Here is a 25,504-nt window from a genome sequence, read left to right as displayed (position 1 = left end):
ACATGTTTGTTTATAGTTATGTATTTATTTTTACTGCTGTGTAATATCCCATGTGTACATAATAAGGCAACAAGACCCATTCTATGTCATAAGTATTTGATTATTTCCGATTTTAACTTTTTTTTTATTTTTAAAAAAAGCTTAAAAAAACAATTTAGCTTTTAAAAATATCTCCTGGTATATGTATTCAAAAAATTTTTTGTAATTATGTACCTAGGAGTAGAATTTTTCAGTTGTAGAGTATGAATGTGCAATTCTATAAGACAAGGCTAAAAAATTTCCAGAATGACTTTACCAATTTATACTCCTGCCAGCAAGATATATATATTTTTTCTTTACCTTTGATTTTCTATCTTGGTGATTAACATTAGCAGATTTTCTAAAATGTTTTTGAGAAGTTTGAACATTTTATACATTCCTGGGATAAATTCTTCTTTAGTAAACCTATTTAAGCTTTGATGGATTCTATTTTAGTCACAGTCTATTTGAGACCCTTGCATCTCTATTTACAAGTGAGATTCTAAATCATTTTCTTTCCTTGTACTTATGCTCAGTTTTGTTTGGTACCGAAAACCATGGTTTCATAAAAGAATTTGGAAAGCCTTTCTTTCTTTCCTATAAAATAGTTTGTAAATGCAGGTCTATGTATTTTGAAAACTGAAAAGTCTGTCTTGAAGTCTTTAAAGATGGTAGATCTATTCAGGGTTTCTTTTTTTCTTTTCTCTTTCTCTTGTATGTGATTTTTCTTGACTACCCAGACTTCTACCTTTTTTTTGAGTAAATATATTTTGTCAATGCTTCTTTTACTATAAATATATACACATATGTAAATACATATATAAACATACATATGCGGTACCTATGGCACAATGTTAACTTTTATTAAATTGGGGTATTTTTCTCTGCACGTTACTGAAATATTTTATAATTTTAAAAAACACAGTTTATTGTGAGCCTCCAGGGAAGGACTTAAGTAGTCTTTGTATTTTTTTCCTCTTTCCTCAGAAGTATGTGGAGGGGAGGGGGGGATGGAATTGTTTAAATATAGTCTAACTCCAGTAACACTGACACTATGTATTTAGTTTGGCAATACAACCTCAGGGTACATTAACCCTTAAAATAAAAAGTAACATAAAAAACTTCTGAGTTTTTTTTTAAATTCTGCTTGCCCCGAATATTATTGACTCTACATCTAACAAAAGCCAGTGTACCTCAGTGTTCAAAATCTAGGCTCTTTTACTTTTTGCCATTTCAGTTGTCTTTTTAATACTGTAGCTGCACCACTATCATTGAGCCATTTATTTTAAAGAAAGACTTTGCTCTATTAGCTGAATTTATTTTGTATAACTTATTTTTATATTTCTGCATTTTTGCTGCCTTCAAAATAAAATTACTATGGCAAAATCATACAAACATAAAATAACAATGAAATCTGTAATATTTCATAAATTCTATTACCAAAATTAGGTTTTCTTATAGTGACAGAGAGAGAGGTAGGGGCACTAAATATAATTCAGTTATCTTTCATAAATTTTATCATTTTCTTATTATAAGTTTTATGAAAGATGAAATCTAACCCATGTACCTTAAAGTCATTTTTAAAAACCAGGCATAACAGTAACAGAATTTAATGAGAGCAATTTAAAAAATATTTATTGCCTTTCTAACACGTTCCGCCACTGCCCCCATCTTAGCTTTTCTTATATTGCATGATGCCTAGTACAGAACTAAGACCTCAACAAATGTTTTTATTTTTTCATTACTCAACGGAAACAAAATGCATATGCTAATTAATACATGAAAATTAATAAATCCATATTTGATATTCATCTGACACTCAAATGTAAAGGGATCTAAAGCCCTCTTCTCAAATAATCATATTTAGCATATTCCTTCATTATAGGATGTATCACATTGAGTTTGCAATAATCTGTTTATGAATGTCTTTCCTCTACAAGATTGGGAGCTCTCTGAATGCTCTAATCATGTTCTAGTCATCTTTGTGTCTTCCAGGTGTATTCTAAGGTATGCATGTGTTAGGCATCCAGGAATGACTTTACTAGATTGGAAGCTAGATGAGATGGACAGAGATTGGCTCAGAAATACAGGTTGGGGTTTTGTTTTGAAAGTAGAGCGGGGCCAACTTTTTTTCACAGAGAAGCAGCAAGGAAAAATGATATGTAAATATCTAAAGAAATGTTTGAATGAAGAAAAAGATTTTCTTGAGAGAGAAGTTTTAAGGTAGAATATTAAAAATTTTATGTTTATACTCCATGGCACCATGAATTTGGCCATATTGTGCAGTATAGTATAAACTTTGAAAAAGATCAAAGTTAATGAGAATGATTTCTGTGCTTTGTCAGTAATGTAGAAGGAGATAAAGGTCCCTAGATTCTAATAAGAACAGAAATCCCAGGGACAATGTGACAGACGAAAGGACAGGACTTTTTTTTTTAATTTTTTTTTTTTTTTTTTTTTTTTTTAGTAGAGTTCACTCAATTTAACCAGAGCTTAAATCAAGATAAAGAGTGTCAACCAATGACAGCCCCGAGGAGTAAGAGTGGGTTAACACATCTAGGTCAGTCAAGGAGCTGGCACGGGAAGAAGAAGTTAGTAGAATACCAAGTCTTGTGTCATTTTGCCAAGTAAGTTTCAGAACCAGGGAGCTAAGGGAAACAGTATGGTTTGGATTCCCTTGTTAAGGCTAGAAAGGTAGATGCAAATCCAAATTCAGCATTGACTAAAGAGGCCAGACCAGGGGAATGGCATAATGGCATACATGGGAATAAGGGAAAAACGCTAAGTCAGGTCAGTTGGTCTAGAGTATCTTGGGAGACAGGATGTTACAGTGGGCTGATAAAATTTCAGGAACCCAAGAGTGACAAAAGACAGAAGAGCTGCTGCAGAAGTTTGCTGATCTGAGAAGCCCAGCCAGACATACTGTATAGGAAGTAGAGTAAAAGAGGGTATGTCAAATGGGGATTGGATGGGGTTTTGGAGATGTCTGGCAGGAGACAACAGGTAAAGTTCTAAATACACAGACACTCTGTGTATCTAGGAGCAGAGACACAGGCATAAGACTATGTATCCTGGATTCTCTTTTCGGGAAATACTGATGAGACTTAATTTGGGACAAGATGCAATATCATGCAGAGAATCACCCAGGAGAGCATACAGGGTTGTGATCCAAAGTTACCTATGGCAACAAAGAAAAAAAGCAGAAATTCTAATAATGCCTGACTCAGACTTCATACAACAGGGCTTTATGTGTACACTGTCTTAGAGTAAGATTGACTCCAAAATTTGGGACTCAGAGGATGAACCTGCAAGGGTTGGTGAGCTACTTTCACTTATGGGGGTGGGAAGTCTGCAAAGAGTTCATTATCCTGATCAATTCCATCTAGATCATTGAAGAGCTGAGGTCCCTGAAAAGTGCTGCACCAGAGGTCATCTGCTCCTCCACTGGTCCCCAGCATAAAACACAACCCAGTCACACCCAGACAGCTTCTGCCTATGACAGACTAGATGCAGCACTGAAAGGAGAGGGTGAAGTAGGATTTACCTGCATGGCTAATATATCATGGTACTGAGCAATGGTCTCACACACACACACACACACACACACACACACAATGCACGTGCACACTCACACTGAATAAGCGTAGTATGTTCCTACAATTTTAAAATTCCCTTGATTTGCTCCTCAAACATTCCCTTGATTCTCCCTCCTTCCAAGCCAGATTAAATAAAAGGGAGAATGCAGGGGAATAAAGAAGGCTCTTTCTGCTTGGGGTCTGTACATTCCTTTTTGTGCTAATTGTATAGTATGTTCCTTTGCACGCTGATTACTCCAGAGAAAAATAATCAGAAATAGTATTATTAAAATCTTTCATGATCAATACAGGGTATCATGCTAGTTATCTCTTCTGGCATAATCATTTCTATAGTTTAACAAGTCTTAGTATGGCATATCGCCTAGGAAAATTGTAAGATCTTCAGGTTGGACAAAACATTCTTTCAAGACTCTCATTTTTTCTCCTGCTGTTGTGAATATGAAATATGGGTTTTTAGTGACAGAATTTAATTGTGGTCTCTGTATGTTGGTGCTGAGCCCAGAAAGCTTTAGGAAATGGATGGTTTTTGTACACCAAAGTAATAAATAAGGGCTATACACCCTTTGCTCTAAAATTTCTTGTTTATTCTTGCTCCTGAAATCAATCTGTGGTTAAAAAAGAAAAAAAACTCTACCTTTTTAAAATAAGTAAATTTGTCTTGATTTTATGTCTGCCTGAACTCTCTTGTTGATTGTTTTCTATATTTTATCTGTCTAGTGCTAGGTCAAATTATTTTAAAATTCACTACTTTAAAATTCAGTAGTAAATTAATTCATGCAATTTGAAATCTGCTTTTCAGAACTGGTTTGTATTATTTTAAGTACTAAGATCTGACTTGTTTCCAGTCACCATGATATTAGAATGGATGCATGTATAATTTTTAGGATCAACTGAGGATTACAGTGTAACATAAAATTTCATATTAAGAAGTATAGAATTGTAGTGTAGAACATGAAAATAAGACCTGGAAAAAAGATTAATGCTTACTGAGAAAAATGAAGGAGAGGCTAAGTGCCCTGATTTAAAACTAAACATGTAAAATGTTCTGTACCACTTCCTTTGATCTAAAAAATAAAAAGGATATAATTAGCATACCAGTCCAACAATAAAAAACAAAACGATGGCTTGTATAAAAGAGCTTAGTCACCAAGTACTCCTCAATACTTGAAAATTTTTTTATGTTTTTATATACTAGTAAAATTCTAAATAACCAAGACATAGTTTATGTAACAAAGTTTCTTTCCTCAGATGCTTTATGATGTAGAACTAAAACTGTATGATATGGATTAAATCTCAAATCTGGGGGTACCTCGCTGACTTAGTCGGTAGAGCGTGAGGCTCTTCATCTCAGGGTTATGAGTTAGAACCCCATGCCAGGTGTAAAGATTACTTAAAAATAAAATCTTAAAAAAAATTCTTGAGGGGTGCCTGGGTGACTCAGATGGTTAAGCATCTGCTTTCCTCTCAGGTCATGCTCTCTGGGTCCTGGGAGGGAGTCCACAGGTTGGGTTCCACGGCCACAGGGGAGTCTGCTTTTCCCTTTCCCTCTGCTTCTCGCCCTGCCCAGGCTCGCTCTCCCCACCGCTGCCCCCCACCCCCGTATTTCTGTGCCTCAAATGAATAAATAAAATCTTTAAAAATTTTTTAAAAATCTTGAATCTGTCATACATTAGTTTGATAACCAAAAGTAAGTTGCTCTCTGAACCTCACTTGTAAAATGAGAGGAGTAGTTCAGAAAAGATTTTTGAAGTGCCTTTCCATTTGGAAATCTCTATCATTCCCTGTGCTAATGCCAATCAATAATAACCACCTCTGTTAAATTTGCTTTTATTCTCTGTTTATCCAAACATCAATACAGTATTTTTGAGTGCCTGCTTTCTACTAGTGTCCCAGGTTACTAAAATGCTCTTGAGCTCTGGTATCTTAGGAGAAGCTGACTCCTGCAAGCACAGATTAAAACACAGAGGCGTGGACCCCTTGAGCCATAGGAACAAAGTACCTGCAGGAGAGTCACCAGAGCCCAGGTGATCCCCGGTGTTAAAGCCTTAGTAGGAACTGGGGGGTGGTGGGGAAGGGCGAGCATTCTAGGCCAGGATAAGTGCACTTGCAAATGTACAGTATCCTGAAAGAACTTTCTGTGTTTGGAGCAGGACAATGTCCTTCTGGCTAGAACATAGGCCAGAAAAACTGTAGGGGAAGGAGGCTGGAATGGAAGATCTGAGCCAACTTCCGAAAGGGTTTTCTTACTCACTTGCCATAGTAAGTAAAAGAAGAAATTTAAAGCATAAGGCATTTCGGTTTTAACTTAAATGTGCTATTTGAAAAGTAAAGGTAATTAGATTGTCATCATGTACTCTACTTGAACAAATCCTTCAACCTCTCTGGATTTCAGGTTCTTTATAAAATGCCCAAGCCTCTGCTCAACACCATGTTTCTGTTTTGTTAATCTTCTTGTTCACTTCTAAATTTGGGCAGTCCCTACCCATCAATTTTTATATAGATCACTCCATTTGCAAATGGTGTGGTTTCTTCTTACTGAAGTCTCCAATAACATAAAAGCCTATTAGCAATAAACTTAATTTGTTAGTCCAGTAAACACTTTGGTAGCAAATGGCCCCTTTTAAAAAGTAGCATGTATTCATATGGTATGATGTAGATTTAAATCTTTCTGACTTGGTCAGACTACCAGACAGTATTCCAACTTTAATTTCTGGTAACATTAGTATGTTAACTTTCTAAAGTTTACTATTTTTCAAAATATATAGCCATTTTTTTTTTTTTTTTATATATATAGGGAGAAATTTCCTCCATCACTTTTTAGGTGTGCTAGAAAAAAGCAGCTGCTAAAAATCAATTTCCCATTTCTGAAAAGTGCAGATACTCCGTGTAACTGCAGCTTTTATTTCAAAGTGTTTGCTTCTTACAGCTTAATCTTTTAAATGGTCACTGAAACTTTGTCTCATTATCCATATATATGCCTAGTATATGCAGACTCATCACTTGTATCCAAACCTCGGCAGTTTTGTTATAATCTCTGAGGAGGAATGATTACATATACAACTAAGTGTCTGAAAGGGATAATGTCACAAATTCTTATATTGCTTTGTGTTAAAAAATTTGTTTTAAAGATCATATCAGGAAATACATATCCAGATATCATTATGGATATCACAGTTGGTTTATTACATATAATAATGTCATATATTTATTACAACCACATGTCATATATTTAGTTTATTAAGAAAAATCTCAAATAATGTTTGCTATAATATGACCAATGTATACTAGAAAGTGAAATGGAACCTGAGCTGGTGCCCCACACTAGAATAGTGTGAACATTTCCAGAACTCTCTTAGACATGGTAAGGTCTTATGACAACATGGGATATACTTGCCTGCAACTTGCTTTTTCCTGCTGAAAATGACCCTCTATTGTCAGAGATTAACATTGCAAATCCACACTAAAATTGATCAGAATGATATCTGTATAATTCATTCTCATATTTGAGGAGAAAAGTAATGACAGCATTAAGGCAGCCAAAATCAACACATTTGTGTGTCGCCATTTCAAATGATTTATGTGCCTATGAGACGAATCAATAAAATAATGCATAATTACCAAAATACAGACCCATAAATGAATGGATCGTCTTTTTTTGACTCGGGCAACTTCTTCTTCTTCTTTTTTTAAAAAAGATTTACTTACTTATTTGACAGAGAGAGAGAGATCACAAGTAGGCAAAGAGGCAAGCAGCGGGGAGGGGGAGCAGACTCCCTGCTGAGCAGAGAGCCCAATGCAGGGCTCAATCCCAGGACCCTGAGATCATGACCTGAGCAGAAGGCAGAGGCTTAACCCACTGAGCCATCTAGGCACCCTCAGGCAACTTCTTTTTTAAAGGTGAATAAAATTCAGTGAGTGTTATATATTAAATTTAATCAACCTTTTCTTTGAAATAAAAAAAAAAAAACACCACAAAAACGATCAATTAAACCTAAGCACCCATAAGAGCAAGGGGAAAACAGTTATTTAATGTTTCTGTCTGGATATGGTGTCTGTCCCTTTTTGCATAGTACCCATGCATTCTAGCCAGCATGTATGTGGAAAAGCTCGCTCAGTAGAACTGGCAGCCTAGACTCAGTAGGATTTCAGTCTTTTCCACCTATGTACCCCCAGACAATTGTGTATCTTTTCTGACCCTCTTTCCTTTCCTCTAAAGTGAAGTTCATAGCAACTGCCCTGACCTCCTTAATATAATTGTCAAATGAGGTATATCAAATGAGGTATGAAAATATTTTGTAAGGGTAAAATGCTGTACCAGAATGTATCTTAAAAATAATTTCTCTTTATATTTAGTTAAAAACATGTTTGTTCTTGGGGGCACCTGGGTGGCTCAAGTGTTAAGCATCTGCCTTTGGCTTGGGTCATGATCTCAGTGTCCTGGGATTGAGCCCTGCATCAGGCTCACTGCTTGGCAAGAGGCCTGCTTCTCCCTCTCCCACACTCCCTGCTTGTGCTCACTCTCCTGCTGCGTCTCTCTCTGTCAAAAAAATAAATAAAATCTTTTAAAAAAGTTTGTTCCTGAAGAGCAATTTAAGCGGAGTTTCCTAGAAATAAATGATACCAATTTAAAATCCAACCTAAATATGCAATAAAGAGCAGTGGCAACTCTATAATGACCACCAAGAATGACATTTCTTAATCTTGGGCCAAAACCAAGCATCAGTACTTAGAGAAGTGGTCAGCTTTTTGGGTTGAGAATCCTTTGAAAGAGAGTACTTTTTAGCCATTAGAAAATGATTTTAAGAAAAACAACATCAAACATGCAGGCTTTTATTCACAAATTGACTCGGGGTTACAGAGTCAACTTCAGATTGCTTACTTTATCTTCTACGTGGTTCAGGATAATTGAATAATTCCCTGGCAGTGGAGTAATGGCTCTTCCTTAGGCACTTAAACTCTAGGAACTCAGCTTGTGGGAGAACATGATTCCTCTTCTATTTTAACAAATGCTAAGCAGAGAGAAGCCGCAGCTCCTCCCCATCTGCTCTAGATACAAGAGAAGATTAGTTCCAATAGATAAAGATCTGGAACCTCACTGACTTCCTTTTTGCTTCCCACCCTCCTGCCCGGCTCCCACTGCCATGTGCTAGGGTTGCCTCTGTTCCTACTGTCCAAATGTGAGGCTTTGCTAACAGCTCTACAGAACAGAGATGACTCCTGGATAGAGGAGATATATTAGCCAGAAGAATGTTCTAAATTCTTTTCCTGGATGATGGCTGTCTTGAAACATGAATTGCTCCTTATCTTTTGTGAAGTGGTGATGGAGTGTCCCTGCAGGCCCTACTCAGTCTTTATAGAATGCACTTTAGGGTCAGTCCTTTGAGTGAAAGGGGTAGGGGAAAGAACATAAGAGGACAGAGGATGACTAAAGAGATAAATGATCTTGTAGGAGGTATTTGACTCAAGTATGGACTTTCAATGTGCCAGGTGGGCTCTTGGATGACCACTGTAATTTCAAAATTTCTTGCTGTCCACAGTGGTGTTTATTCCCCTCCTTGGTTACAGGCAGGATCTGGAGTTTGCTTCCCAACAGAATATGGCAAAGATAATGGGATTTCAGTTCTTTAATCACATTATAAGATTCTGTTTTAGTGGACTGCAGCTAGAGTTTCTTCTAGCTGGCTTGATAGATTCAGAGCCATGTTGAGAAATCCACATGGCAGGAAACTGTGGGTTGTCTCTGGAAGGAGACAGTGACCTCCAGCTACTGAAGGTATCTCATAGGACATGAAGGCAGCCGCCATCCGCCAGCCAGCCAAACATCTGGGCCCTCAGACACCAACAGGGCAGTGAATTCTGAAAACAATCTGAATTGTCTTGGGAGCAGATTTTCCTCAGTCAAGCTTATGGATGTGAATATAGCCCATCTGACACCTTGGCTGCATCCTTCTGAGGCCTGGAGCACAGGACCCGGCTAAGCCATGCAAGGACTCCTGACCCATAATAAATACACATTGTTTTAGTTTCTAGTAATATGCTCTGCAGCAATAGAAAGCTCATATACCAGATAACAGGAGGAAGTAAAAAAGATGACTTGGTGAACTGATTAAAATGCAACTACTAGAGAAAAAGAGGAAGGACACAGGCAAAGTGAAGGGCCCAGTCCAGGGTAGCATAGTGGAATGGATTGCACAAGAGTGTTCTATACTAGGGGTGCCTGGGTGGCTCAGTGGGTTAAAGCCTCTGCCTTCAGCTCAGGTCATGATCCCAGGGTCCTGGGATTTGAGCCCCACATTGGGCTCTCTGCTCAGCGGGGAGCCCACTTCCTCCTCTCTCTCTCTCTCTGCCTGCCTCTCTGCCTGCTTGTGATCTCTGTCAAATAAATAAATAAAATCTTTTTTTTAAAGAGTGTTCTATACTATTGACAAAGAGTAAAGACCTATTATTTGTGAATGGAATGTGAAACACTGCTGTACTGCTGTACGGTATACCTCTAGAATGCATTCATTTCCACTTACCCTGTACTTTTTCAGATCCTGAGGCTTTTCTTCACATTAAACATTTATGTTGCTCGCTTCTTAAGTGTGATCCGGGTATTGCATATTCCATTTTCACAGCTTTGTTTAGAATCTCTATGGCAACTGGCCTACTGTCCCTCCCTTGCCTTACTTAGGTGGACTGCAAGAAACAGTATTTTGTAATAACATAAGCAGTGAGATTTGACATTGTAAACCTCTTTTATTATTACTATTACTATTGTTCTTATTAAGGGTGAGAATATAATGAAGCAGTTAAATCTTTTTTTAACTAGCAACAGCTAGATGTACTTTCTGGTAACCAATCACTCTGTCTTACGGTATCTGCCTCATCGATTCACCATCTGCTGCTAAACTCCATCCAACAACATGTTTTTCTTCTTTGATCACACCTCTTATTTTCTCACTTTTATTTCAATTCACATGAACCTTACGAAAGTTAACACGTTCACGCTCTCAACAACTCACACACAATCACAATCTCCAGGCCATTCACTGCCAATTAATGATGGCCATGAGGGAAGGAGCTCAGGGAAAGCAGTCTCTGGACAACTTGACATTGACGGCATTGGGGGCTGAGGGAAAACAGGGTTGTACAGACTCGCAGCCACAGCTACAAATAGCATCTCTTAAGTTTTGGCAGGATCCTGACATATACTTGGACTCTCTGCCACCCTTCTCAAAGTCAGAACGTGGGTTTTCCCCACTGCTCTCTTTCCCCTGCTGTCTTGGTGAGAAATGCCTTTCGTCCCCAAAGTTCCCCAAATCAGAATGTGAGTGTCCTCACAAAGCCCCTGCTTCAGCAAAACTATCTGTCATCCACATTTGGCAAATCTGTGGATTCAGATAATTTCCATTTTATGCTCTGCAATGTATTAGTTTGCCTCTGAGGTTTCATAAAGCTTAAGCAGGTGCAACACATAGGGATTCAACGATGCATGAATGATGGTAGATAATACGTGCTATTGTCGCTGTGCTACATTTCTAGGCAACAGTCCCCGCAAGGACCTAGACAAGCACCTACAGGCAGACTTTGTGGGTAATTCCAAGCCCTTTCATAACAGCAAAGAATTGAAAGGATATGATAGCTGTGTTCAGAAGTCTGCTTTATGAATTCTTCAGATCAAAAATCTACATTTATTCCATAGACACCAGTAAAGCAAAATACTGATTTGGCCATTATCACATTGATTTAGACAATATGCTCCACAAACCCTCATGATTAAGACTAAATGCATTCCTAATTTTCAAAAGTATCTTTTCTGATACATGCTCTTATAAGGATCATTTCAATGAAAGATTCAAAACACTGGCATCTAGACGCTGGTTAACAAAGCAGCAAGAAGAGATGGATACAAGCAAATAAATAGCTCAAAAGAAAATTTTTACAAGCACCTACGACAAACATACTTATATTCAAATAATTCAGTTCAGTTCACAACGAGTTCTAGGTTTTTTTTTTAATTTTCCTAAGATTTTATTTATTTATTTGACAGACAGAGATCACAAGTAGGCAGAGAGGCAGGCAGAAAGAGAGGAGGGAAAGCAGGCTTCCTGCTGAGCAGAGAGCCCAACGTGGGGCTTGATCCTAGGACCCTGGGATCACGACCTGAGCCGAAGGCAGAGGCTTTAACCCACTGAGCCACCCAGGCACCCCACCAATTCCAGTTTTAAGTTATTTTATCAACAGAGTCTATGATATCTGCATATATTTCTCTTTTTTCACTATCAAATTATCTTAAACAAAGTATTAAATTTTTAATGTTACAGAAGTACTATTGTTCCCTATTATATTATTATCATATATGATATTTTGAAATTTATAGACTTTTAAAAATGAGGACTTTTAATTACTTAGTGATTATTTATTTTGGTTTTCTCTTTTGGATTAGTAATGTATGAATATAAAATTTTAAGATTTTGGCTCAGATTAAGTGCCTACCCAAAGTATCTACTGTGAAGTATCTGTGGAACCAGCTGCTATTTTGAAAGATTCAATTTACTTAAACAAGAATCTTAAAATATTCAATAATATGAAACGTTAGAATAATTAGAGGGAGGAAGAAATAAAAGAGCCCTAGTGGTAGCAGACATCACTTGAGAAAAACCTTAATTGTTGAAAGGGGATTTTCTTGACTTTATAAAATGCATGGCTCCCTTTGTTGAACATTAAGATTTTACACCCTTCTTAATATCATTTGAAATTTTAAGTAAATTCCATAAATAAGATAAAATCAAAGTAATGTGACAAAATGATGTTTTATTTATAAGCCACACATATTCTCCTCTGCCCTCCATTAAATTAAGAAACCCTAGGAGTGCGCTTTCTGCTATCTGAATGCTTACCATTTTGTTCTGCGAATGACAGCCTTTAATCACATTAAGGAAAGACTGCCCAGAATCTTCAGAGAATAGCTATTGTACCTATTCGTCTACCTGCCACAAGACCTTCTTCTTACATTCTGAATCAGTGATACGTAAGTGTGTCAAGTTTTACATAATTCCAATGGGAAACCAGTTTCTTTGAAAAACGGTATGAGGAATGACTGTTGAACATGATCTGGGTTACACCCTACTTTTGCAAACTGAATCTTCGATGGAACATGTGTGTGCAAAATAGTGCAACTGGACAACTTGCATTGGCTGGGGCGGGGGCAAGGCTGCCTCAGACTCCTTGGTGGCATTTTCCCCTCAGCCCTCCAGCACTGCTGTGTATCCGACACCTCCGAGGCGATCCTGGGGTTCTGAGGAACGCAATGAGAAAACTACCAATTGAAAACATCTTGACCTATTCTATTATTGCTTGTATTGTACCTGTTGCTCTTCTAATTCAGTGCTTAGCCATTCTGCTCCCGAAAGTTATCCATAAATAGATACAGGTTTTCTTAAGGGTTGTGTAGTAATAGCGTATTGTAACAGAGCTACTTTGAAATAGGGCTTAGTTGGAATCTTGCAAATTATCTCTCTCCATCATTTTTGGATTAAAATCTTATATGTCCTATGGGGCAAACAGTTCTTAGGTCATCCCACAGAGCTGGAAGTATTAAACTTAACTTACCACATACTTTAGATAACCGTATCCTTTTTCAATAACTATACACCTGCTACATTTATAATATAAGTAGACTAAGTTAAATATAAAAGATTTTGATTACTTTATCAAGTTGCTTTTTGGAAGAGTATTTGAAACTGAACTTAAGAGAAATCCACCGGCCGGGGTGCCTGGGTGGCTCAGTGGGTTAAGACTCTGCCTTCAGCTCAGGTCATGATCCCGGGGTCCTGGGTTCGGGCCCCACATCAGGCTCTCAGCTCCTCGGGGAGTCTGCTTACTCCTCTCTCCCTCTGCCTGCCTCTGTGACTGCTTGTGATCTCTGTCTCTCAAATAAGTAAATAAAATCTTAAAAAAAAAAAAGAGAGAAATCCACTGGGAACAATTTCACACGACTTCTTTTCCATTTCAAGCTATTGTGTAAAGGTTTTTATATTTAGCAAAAAAGAGCTTGTTTTAAAAGTTCCTTTTTTTTCTCTATACTCAAGCAACAAAAGTAAGCTACATTAAAAACACCCATTTAGTAGCTTTTTTTTATTATACTGGCTGATGATAAGAAAGATCTGAATAAAAGTCTTGAATTTGGAGTTTGGTAATTGTTATAGATTCTCTTTTTGGCTGGCATTTTATGAGAAACACTGTTTACCAACACCATATTGCTTCGTTCTTTCCAAATTACTTTTTGCCTGAAGAGAAAACCTGGATCTACTGGAAGTATTTCCTCCTAAATTATGTGCAGAGAAAAACATTTCTCATTTTGTTTTTCAAGGGAATTTGTTTCCCAATGGAATTACTTAAACTTTGGTGAAATTAGAAAATATAATTCTGTGCAAAACTCTGTATTCCACAATTCCTAACTCCGTGCTTATTTTCTTTCTTCATTTCTTCATATCTTCCATGAATTCCTCTAGACTGTTGGTAGATGAAGATGATGTCTTTTCACTGCAGGACCAAGTAGAATTAAATACACACACACACACACACACACACACACATATACATACACAGATTGGGTGGCCTTTTTCCTTTCTTTATAGAAGTCATTTTACTTATAATACCTATTTATTGATAAAAGACATGGCAAATTAAGTATTTCAAAATTCTGTGACACTTGGGGCACCTGGGTGGCTCAGTAGGTTAAAGCCTCTGCCTTCGGCTCAGGTAATAGTCTCAGGGTCCTGGGATTGAGCCCTACATCGGGCTCTCTGCTCAGCAGGGAGTCTGCTTCCCCCTATCTCTGCCTGCCTCTCTGCCTACTTGTGATCTCTGTCTGTCAAATAAATAAATAAAATCTTTAAAAAAATTCTGTGACACTTTAAGTTTATTTTAAGTTAATTCTTAATAGTAGTACCTACACACACTTTTTTTTTTTTTTTTTTAAATCCTGGAGACAATTCTCAGTATGTGAGGAATCTACAGTACTTTAGCAAACGCTCTAGCTTTCCTGCCTATAGCCCAGCTACCTAATACCAGGGTGGGGGTAGGTGGTGAGAATGGTTGGGGGGAGGGTTTGCAGGGCTCTGATTGGGAGTCACTACATTTGTACATGAATACATGTTTCAAGGGAGAAGGGTGGGGTACAAGGGAAGGCATTTGTTCCATGAATGTTGCTTTCTATATATAGTATCCCCACACCAGTATCTGGCATACAACTGAAGAACCATTTGCAAAGTTATTTCTATATCGGTCTGAAGAGTAGAATTATCTGGCAATAATCATTAAAACTGCTGAGCTGTTACATGCTAAAAATGAATGTCAAATCTAGGAAGTTGAAACTTTAATCCATTTTCATATACTCTTAAAATTTTTAATAAAATCCAAACTCTGTAGACTTATCACATAATCACTTTGGGGATTAAAAATATCACAATCTTGCCTGACGTCTCATCTTAATGGTCAGTGAAATTTGTATGCTATCTGTGATCTGACTTAGTGGATATGTCTCAATTTCTGCTTTATTACATTCCATTACCATGTTTTATTCATCTGCCTATTCCTCTCCTGCTCAACATTTCCAACTGAGAACAGAAAATGCTGTAACTTTTATGAAGGCTCATTCTCCCTCCTATCCAGTAAGCAAGGCTACGATTCTGATTATGTTCTCGACAGACATACTTTTATCCATAATGAGCTAAGACAATGTGTACCCTAAAGTTACCTCAGCTCCTGTAAATGATCAATTAGGAAGCATAAAGTATAGCCACTATGTTCATATTTTCCTCTGACCTGTTTATGAGTAATCTTAAGCTTCTTTCATTTCAGCAGTCAAATTTAATGATCCCTGGTAAATATGAAGATATTCTGAGATGAGTAATCTAGATGAAAAGAGAGCAAGGTGTTTCTGACTAAATTTAGTTGTTCCTACAAGCGTATCAGCCAACATATTATGTAAGTGCTGTTGGACAAGTGCAAACCTTTCTAATAATATCGGACATAGAATGATTAAATAGTAAAATCTCACACTACAGTATTGAACAAGAATTTTCATGATGCCTATATTTCTGGATAATTATAGCTATGTTTTCCACTTGGTATTCAAGCGGAAAGAATCTACTCTAAAAGAAAATTCAAGTATCCCTCCTCTCATCCCAGTGTGTGGAAGAGTACGGTACAACAGAGAGGACATGGCTGCCAAAGCAGCAGAAGACAGTAACGGTGCCAGAAAATGCTTTCTTCATTAAAAAAAGTGCATATTCTCCAACTGAGAGCCTGCATCGCCCAGGTGATGAAAGCTTATTTGTTCTTTGAGCGAGAAGTAGACACAGCAGTAGTGTATGGCAAGGAAAAATATCAGTATGGGACATGCTGCAGAGGACCCAGGGTGTTCCCTGTATACTGTGATGTATGATGACACCGTCAGTCCAACAGACTGTGGAAACACAATAAGCAGACGATAACAACTCAGAATCATGAGTGCTATGAAATGGGGGAATGTTCCACCGGTTCCCAAAATACCAACTTCCTGACCCTGAGAGGTCAGCAAGTCTTTCCAGAATAAGTATTCTGAAGTGAGTTCTAGAACCTTCCTAGTCAAAGTATAAACCACCAGAGCATTGTCATCGCCTAGAAGCAGTTGTTAGAAATACAGACTCCTGTGCCCCAGCCTGAACCCACTGAAACAAATCTGTATTTTAACCAGGCCTTCGGGTGATCTGTATGCACATTAAAGCTTGAAAAGCACTGTTCTGGAAGATGACTTGTGAGTAGCCTCAGAGAACAGGAAGGAAGACAGCCTTCTAGGCATCTGGAAGATGACTTGTGAGTAGCCTCAGAGAACAGGAAGGAAGACAGCCTTCTAGGCAGAGGCATACTAACTAACACTGGTTAGTGTGGCCAGAGGCAGTATAATGGGAGAGGTTGCTGGAAATGAGGAAAGAGAAGTGTGCCAAGGTTGGAGAATGATAGCTGTGCTATACAGAAAGGAGTTGGACCTTCTACAAGATAATGATCAAGAGCATTTTTATATTTTAGTAGGACCTTTTAGCTGCTCTATAGAGAAATTTTTGGTGGAGAGCAAACAGGGAAGCAGAAGACAGTGAGGAGCCTACTGTGACAGTTAAAAGGAAAAAGGATGGTGACTTAAATTAGTGGCAACGGGCTAGAAAGAAGTACACACTTACATAAGGGGTAGTAATGTGAAACTGTTTGACAGACTCGGTGATTAACTGAACACAGGAGATGGAGAGGCTGTGGGTAAGGCAGAAGGAGAAATCCCTGACACTCTCAGGGCATGGGAGTCTGGCTGGGGCATCTGGTTAGCTGGTGAAACCAATCCCATTGAACTTGGATGGAAAGGGTAGATAGCTAGTTCAACAGGCTGAGTTTGAAATAATCTGCAGGACATAGGAATGATGATATCGAGTGGTCCTTGGAGATAGATAGATATACATCTCTCTCTCTCTCTCTCTCTATGTGTATATATATATATATATCTAGAGCTATAAATTTGGAGGTCGACAGAGTTGTTAAGAAAGAATTAAGAGTTGATTATATCACTCAGGGAGATCATATAATTTGAAAGGAAAAGAAGGTTCAAGAAAGAGTGCTGGGGAACAGGAAGAATAGCCCTAAAAACATACCAAAAATGATCAGGTTAGGGAACTTTCTAACTATGTTTAACTCTGTCATATGGAAAATCTTATTGCTGATATGACCTTGCTGAAAGCAGTATCATTTTTTTTTCTTTAAAGATTTTATTTATTTATTTGACAGAGAGATCACAAGCAGGCAGAGAGGCAGACAGAGAGAGGGGGAAGCAGGTTCCCTGCTGAGCAGAGAGCCTGATGAGAGACTCGATCCTGGGACCCTGAGATCATGACCTGAGCCGAATGCAGAGGCTTAACCAGCTGAACCACCCAGGTGTCCCTGAAAGCAGTTTCAAAAAAACTGATGGGGAGGAGTGGTGCCTGGATGGCTCAGTCTGTTGAGTGACTGACTCTTGGTTTCAGCTCATGTCATGATCTCTGGGTTGTGAGCTCGAGCTCTGCATCAGGCTCTCCGCTCAGCAAGGACTCTGTTTCAGAGATTCTAGCTCCCTCTGACCCTTCCCTCACTACCGCTCTCTCTCAAATAAATAATTTTTTTTTTTTTTTGGAAGAAGAGGTGGGGCAAAAGAGAGAGCAGGAGGTGAGAGGGATGTGAAGAAGTGAAGTAATGAATAGTTAGTTGACTATTAAATGGCGAGAGCAGGGATTATCTTAATGGAGGGCCACTTTAAAAGATGCTTCAGGGATTGTTAAATACAGACATTTGAATTTGATGGGACCACCCAGGTTGTTTTCTTTCATTTAACATTTTTTTCCAAAATGGGAAAAATAAAGACAGCCACTTTTTAAAAATTATTATAAAATTCTGCTTAATGAGGCTTATTTTCATTTGAGTTTGTTCACATTATTGCAAGCATAATAATTAGGAAATTATGGAAGTGATAATCATTAACCTGAAGACACTATGCTATACAGGGCCAAGAACAAATGCAACCAATGGGATCTCCCAACATTCTTTCCAAACTTCGACCGGACTGTGATGTGATGGCACAGCATTTTCACTCCCTGGACCCTATTAAGCCTTTGTTTTGAAGAACAAATATCCTTAACACATTGAAGTCATTGTCAGTCTGAGATACGAGTATCTATAGAAATAAGCTGAGTGTGTTGACATTATTATTGTCAGGCAATTAAGCAAAATTCCAGGTAGATTAATGTTTAATTTAATGAGGCTAACATTTGAATTAAGAACTTGCGAGATTAATGACATTGAGAAATGTCAAGATAAAGAACACCGGCAGGAAGAGTCTGCTGTGCAAACATCAGCGTCAGCCATGATCAAAGTGCAAGGCTTCGTCAAGGGGAGCTAAATGGCTGGACCCTGGTCAATCTCTAGGAATTGCTGAAGACTGTGACTGTAAACAGACACGTGAAGTACTGTAGATGGTGGAAGGGAAGAACTTTCCACTGACCGGGCAGGACAATCATCAGATACCACATATTCCTTTCCTTTGACCCCATCATCCCTGCCCCTGGCCCTGGTGGCACACCGCCACCACCAATTCCAGCCCAAGGCCACATTCTTTGCTAAGTTCTTTATTTCAGGAGCAATAATTGATTAGGACAGGAATCATCATTAAAGGCAGAAACAGAACTTAGCCAGGTTAAGCAACTCATGCAAGTCACATAGCTAGCAGGTGGCCTTGCTGGAACTCAGAGCTGAGTCTGGCAGATGCTGGGGCTCATGCTTCGAACAGCAAGGCCCCCGCCTCCCAAGAACTCATCAAGTGCTCACTTTTCAAGATTATGGTTGGGGCTGTGTCTGAAATATAATGTTTAATATGCAAACTTCCCATTTCTTCCTCTTTCTGAGTACTAAAGTATGTCTTTCTGAGTAGTGTTTGTATCAAGATAACTTCTTCTTATAATTACCTCATATGTGATTCTTAATTAGCAGTCTGGGGACAACCTACCAATCATTTTTCTACTCATATAATCTCACTCTTTGTAACATTTTGCTTGTGCCGTCTACTCATATTATGTCACTTTGCCTATTTTCCCCAGCTTTTTCTTTGCAGTACTCTAGTCTCCTTTCCTCCAAAATTATTACTAATTTTTTCCAGATTACCTCTCCTGTAGGTTCTGTTTCCCCCCAATGTTTAATGTTTAGTTGGAGCTGGAGCTGGTTTTACAAACATAAGGTACAGTTTCTTTTATAGTCTTCTCTAGTTTCACAGGTGTTGTTTAATGGTAATAACGCAATGTAGATACTGTTTTGTGCTTCTAAGTTTACAAAAAGCACAGGCATTATATCAATTAATTTTTTCATCTACATAATATCTCTCATTGTATCACCAATTCTATCATGTTCTTCATGAACTGAATAAATCTGACATCTGCTAGCATTGGGGGTTTTCTAGATGGTTTTCTAATAGGCAGTGCACACTCATGCTCAGTCACATTCCCTCTCCTATGGGAGAGAATTTCAGATAGGGTGAAGCCTGGGGAGGCTAGGGAAGCTCTTGGTAAGTAGACCTGGACTTCATCCAGTCAAAAGTAAACCCACCCAGGTGAGCAGACCACATACGGCAAGTGTCCAAAATAGGGTAGGAGATCATATGTGTGATGGGATACAGAAACCCCCCAGAAAAATGGGTCCACTTCATATCCATCTAGGAGGAGTCATCTACACCTAGTGAGAACTTTGGAGACCTGAAATAGTCAAACCTCTGACTGTGGCATGCTGTGTTACCTATCGCTTTATATAACATTTCCTTTAGTTTCCGTACCCTTTGCCATTTAATGACATTTCATATCACCTGTGTCTTCACACTTTGTCAGCCAGTTGCATTACTGTTGCTCTGCAAACCGGCAGAATCCTCAACCTGCTCCTCCCCTCTTCTGTATCTCAGTTTTCTGCCAAAAACCTGGAGATCACACTTGATTTCTCTTTGTCTTCAAACTCTACATTCATTCTATCAAGTCATATAAGTTCAGCTTCAAAATTTGAATGGGCTCAGCCCACTTGTTATTTCCATTGTTCTCACCCAAATTAAAAATCCTTTCTTGCTTCTCATCTGAATATTGAACTCTTCCCTTAGATGTTCTTCACTGGTCTCACTGCTTCTACTCCTGCCCTTCTGTAGTCAGTTCTCTTCATACTTGCCCAAACAATCTTTTAAAAACAAGACAGTAAGATTACTTCTTCCTTGTTTAAAATCTCCAGTGACTTCTCATCACACAGAAAGGAAACCAGGTAGTTCGGTACGTCCCGGGCCCTGCCCATTTCTCCAACCTCAACCACAGTGTGTCCTTGACTTTCTCCTCTGGACAATGTTCTTCTGCCTTTTTCCATAATATAAAAAGTTAATTCCTGTTCCAGGACCTCTGTTTTGCCTTTCTCCATAGGAACTTACTTGACAGGACTTGCATTCTCACATTATTCAAGTATTTACTATACCCTCAAGTCTTTAGAGTGGGCCCTCTGACTACCCCCACATAAAACAGCAATCTCACTTCCATTCACACACACACACACACACACACACACACACACACACACACACACAATTTAATCAGTTTTCTTCCCCATTTGGGGTTTACTTCATGGCGCTTTTCACTACCTGGCATTATTACCCACTTAAATTCTCTGTTGATTGGCATATTTTCCACCAGATAAATGCTCTGTAAGGGAGGGGATCTGGTCTACCTTAGTCTTCCCTCTATTCCCAATGTTTAGCATGAATGAATGCGCTCAGTAAATGTTGATGGCATAAACTGTTTCTATTCATATCCATCTTTTCAGGAATGTTTTGAAAAACGGAAGGTCTGCAAGGAGGACTCCCCTAAGAGTTAGCAAAGATAATTGTAGAAATAGGATGTGATTTGGGGGTGGACTTGGACCTGGACTGGCTGGAAGAGCAAGACTATCCCGAACTACAGTCGGGTCACCTCGGGCATGTTTCTTCCCTCTCTAAACCTGTGGTGTTATTGTTTTTGTTGTTGTTTTTCTCTTTGCCTTGTAAGTGACAAAGATGATTACTATTTTTCCCAGTTTCTGTAAAGACCAAATATAGCTTCCATGGAAACCCTCTCATTCTGCCTACCACTGCAACTGGTTCATCCCTCTAGGGTCAGGACATTGACCTCATTATGAGTTCAAGGACAAGTATTAATTCAAAAAACCAAAATGTTTGGATTTAAGCAAATGTTCATACTTATGTTAGGAATACAGTACAATGGTATTGGGAATAATGCCAGCTTAATATTGACTATACCAAGGCTTTGTTAAACCACACATTTTAGAAAATTACACAGATTTTGAGCAGTGTGGACTACTTTCCCATTGGATCAAAAACATTCCATTGGCAACTGTAAATAGTTTCTCAGCTTGCTATTCTCCATGGTTTAAGGCATATTCAAAAATTATAATTACTCTATCCTAAACTATTAAAATGGCTGATAAACTAATCAAAGAAATTCCAAATCCTTCCAGATATGATTTAATCTCCTTTTCTTTTCTGACTGAAAAAGCCAAACTTATTACCCTATAAATAGATTTCATTTTACATGACTCTAACTGAATATATAAAATCTATTAAGTACATTTCCATTTATATGAAGATTTTACTGTGTTCAGTAAAATGTGTACTTTTTTTTTATTAATTTTTTATTTTTTATAAAAATATATTTTTATCCCCAGGGGTACAGGTCTGTGAATCACCAGGTTTACACACTTCACAGCACTCACCCAAGCACATACCCTCCCCAATGTCCATAATCCCACCCCCTTCTCCCAAACCCCTTCCCCCCAGCAACCCTCAGTTTGTTTTGTGAGATTAAGAGTCACTTATGGTTTGTCTCCCTCCCAATCCCATCTTGTTTCATTGATTCTTCTCGTACCCACTTAAGCCCCCATGTTGCATCACCACTTCCTCATATCAGGGAGATCATACGTATCATGCTTAGCGAAATAAGTCAAGCAGAGAAAGACAAAATGTGTACTTTTAATCTTACTAGAGTCTCCTCCTAATTAAAGAACATATGGCTGGCAGATTTAAAGAACTGAAAAATGTTTTAAATTGTTTTACAAATATTATTTTTAAATAATAAAACCTTTCCATGCTTTCAGGGAAGAATTTGTAACCTATTATACTTATTTTATTTCTAGGAACGGAAACTGAAAAAGGATACTTTCTATTTCTAAATAATCTCATATATATACATAATATCCAGTAAGGAACTTCAAAATTAAATTTCAAACCTTTATTCCAAAAACAATAATGGGTACTATTCATTACAAAAGTGCATTTTGTTAGGAAATCTCAGGTGAAGTCTAAAGTGTGGTTTGTGATTTAGAGTTGGAATGATTAAGAACTGGAATGGGTGACAGTTTTTTGTTGTTGTTGTTTTTAAAGAACTCTTTAATCATGAGCAGTGAAACCATTTGAAACTTATCAAAAGGTTTTTGGAATATTATGCTGCCAAACAGATTCTCTATGTATAGGAAGTGACTCAATACATGAAATGAAGAGACATTGAGGAATATGAGATGAACATCTCATTCACTTAATCATTCTTTCAATCATTTAACAAATTTCCTGTGTGCCAACCCTGTGGTCATCATGGTTCTGAAGGCTGGGACAGAGCAGTAAAGAAGGAAGAATGCAGTATATGTAAGTAGATGCTCCTGTTAGGCTTAAAGTACCTGTTTAACCCAAGTTGAACAGTGTAAGATACACAAATATACCTCTCAGAACACAAAACCTCTTGTATATCTAACCTGTTTTAACGGGAATGGCTCAAGTGGAATTAACAAAAAGCCAAACTACTCAGCCAGCCAATTTGGTTGAAAAATTGGCCAATCCAGTTATATTATATCATATGGATTAAATTATAGGTAAACCGAAAGCCATTTTTTTATTGCTGTTTCTCTCTTTTGTTTGTAATGAGCCTTAGAGCACCTTAGAATTAGCCACATCTGCTTATAGTGTGTTAAACTTTCCAAGCTTCAATTTCTAGAACCCTGATAATTAAGAGCAGCTCTATTAACCCATGATAATTGATAATATTTTATTTGGTTAAAAAATCTCAACTCCATTATGCTTAACAGAATTTTTCAATGTGTTACTTTCGGTATTTTTCCAAGAGCATGAAACTGCCATATCAATTGTCTAGAGCTGTTAAATCACGTTGAGAGTCTTTGATCACATTTGTGGCTAAAAATTACAGACTCTCTAATGAAGTAAAATGTGAAATGAAATGCCACTTTAACAAGGAATCCAGGAAAAAAGAAAATGAAAGGAAAACTAAGTAAGTAACCAAGGAAATTACTTTTCTGGCTGTGGGTCACTTGGCTGTGGGTCCTAGCTAACTGAAGAACAGATAAGGAACTCTGGATATCCAAATAATACTAGAGATTGAGGTCTCCTGCATTTTGGTTATAAATTTGTAGCTAAATACAGAAGGAGGTTGGACAGGTCACACAGTGTTCTCCATACCATGGCGCAGTTTTGTAGACTTGCTGCTCCTGGTGATTACAAAATAAACTGTTCTTCTTTTATAGATGAATGAACCAGACACTTGGATGAGCTGAGGAATGATTTTAGTATGTGGTACACTTGGGACCTAACAGGGTATAGCTAGCGAGCATGGCTGTCTATGAAGTGGAAACCAGTATTTGTGAGTGAAGCAATATGGGCTCAGAAGGACAATTTTGAAGCTGAAGAAAAAAAAGCAGCTCTATCATAATACAATGGAACATTAGAGAAGGATAAATGGTACAAATCATCTAGTCAAAAGGGGAATGAGAAAGATTTATTATGTAATGGGGCACAGCTGGAACGGAAATGCTAGACTCTGGTTCTTGGGCCAATATTTTTGGCACTGACCTGTAACTTCATTCTAGAATTTATTCATAAGTTTCTTTCCAAGGTATAGCTCTACCATTTTTTTTCAAAGAATACACTTAAGAAATTAGTGTACCCCTGGGGATAAAAATATATGTTTATAAAAAATAAAAAGTTAAAAAAAAAAAAAAAAGAAATTAGTGTCAATGAAATAAAAACAATTTGACTTCAAAATGGAAATTAACAAAAAAATAATAAGACAGTTTTTATGCAAAACATGCATATTTCCCCCAACAAAACTCTTACTATTGTAGGAAGAAAGCCACTTGGCTGGGATCAAGCAAGTAAGAGTGTATACTCTCAATTTGTAGTGAGAAATATCACAAGAACACATGCATAAGAACATGGCTGTTTGTACTGCAATACAGTGAGAAAAACTAGGTTTTCAAACAGTACTAAAAACTCATGGAACTTTTATCAAAAAATGAGCCAGGCTGAGAAGTCTCTAAGAAGCAAGAAGATTCATATGAATAGTAGAAATTCTCCTAAGAAGTAAATGTTAAAAAAAAAAAAAAAAAGTAAATGTTAAAACTGTGGCAATTGACCTGAGAGTTTTCATTTAGAACTACAGCTTTTCTAGAGAATAGCAATTTTTCTATACCTTTGTCATCTCATAAATCTGCTTATTACCATGTGTGTTACAGTTCGTAGAGCAAATTTGCTCTAAATGGTGTGTGATGAGATTTCTAGCCAAAGGAGAATGTTTAAGCCAAAATTCAGAGAGTGTCTGGTTTATCTGTATGCATACCAAAACCTTGGTTAGCTCCAATAATTATAGCCCATCTTGCTTCTTTCTCTTCCTCCTGTAAAGCTCTATTCTGATCCTGGTATTGTGAAATGTGTGGAAGTTAATGTTCTAAATTTATATTCCATATTGATTTCATATTGATGTGCTATAATTCATCTAGTTCAAAAAACATTAATTGAGTGTAAAGGCTTTGTATTAGGAGATATAAGAGATTATAGATGATTTAAAAATCAGATGGTTATTAGAGGTGGAAAGGTCTTAGATTATTTGTCCAACCTTCTTATTTAAAAGATAAAGAAAGGGGCGTCTGGGGGGCTCAGTGGGTTAAGGCCTCTGCCTTCGGCTCAGGTCCCGGGATCGAGTCCTGCATCGGGCTCCCTTGGGAGCCTGCTTCCTCCTCTCTCTCTGCCTGCCTCTCTGCCTACTTGTCATCTCTGTCTGTCAAATAAATAAATAAAATCTTAAAAAAAAGATAAAATGAGAATTTGCTTACGATTTTTATACTTGTTGGTGAAACTAAGATTGAAATTGAAGTCCCTTAAATTCTCAACTACTTTGCTTTATATTAAACCTCACTAGCCCAGAATCACTGAACTTCTGAAGCTTGCTATTTTCTGAAGAGGATAAATAGACATTTTCATACTTGGCTAAAACAGAAAGATG

General features: G+C 37.7%; 1 protein-coding gene across 4 annotated transcripts in view; it reads right to left on the bottom strand.

Annotated features, from left to right (window-relative positions):
* The window catches only part of EDIL3 (EGF like repeats and discoidin domains 3), a 416,104-nt gene that overhangs the window by 38,144 nt on the left and 352,456 nt on the right, over nucleotides 1–25,504 (bottom strand). The gene's annotated exons all lie outside the window — the stretch shown is intronic.

The sequence above is a fragment of the Mustela nivalis genome, assembly GCF_964662115.1.
Source record: "Mustela nivalis genome assembly, chromosome: 3".
In the NCBI taxonomy this organism is placed as follows: Eukaryota; Metazoa; Chordata; class Mammalia; order Carnivora; family Mustelidae; genus Mustela; species Mustela nivalis.
Note: the sequence above shows the minus strand (reverse complement) of the source record. Positions and strands in the feature narration are given on the sequence as shown.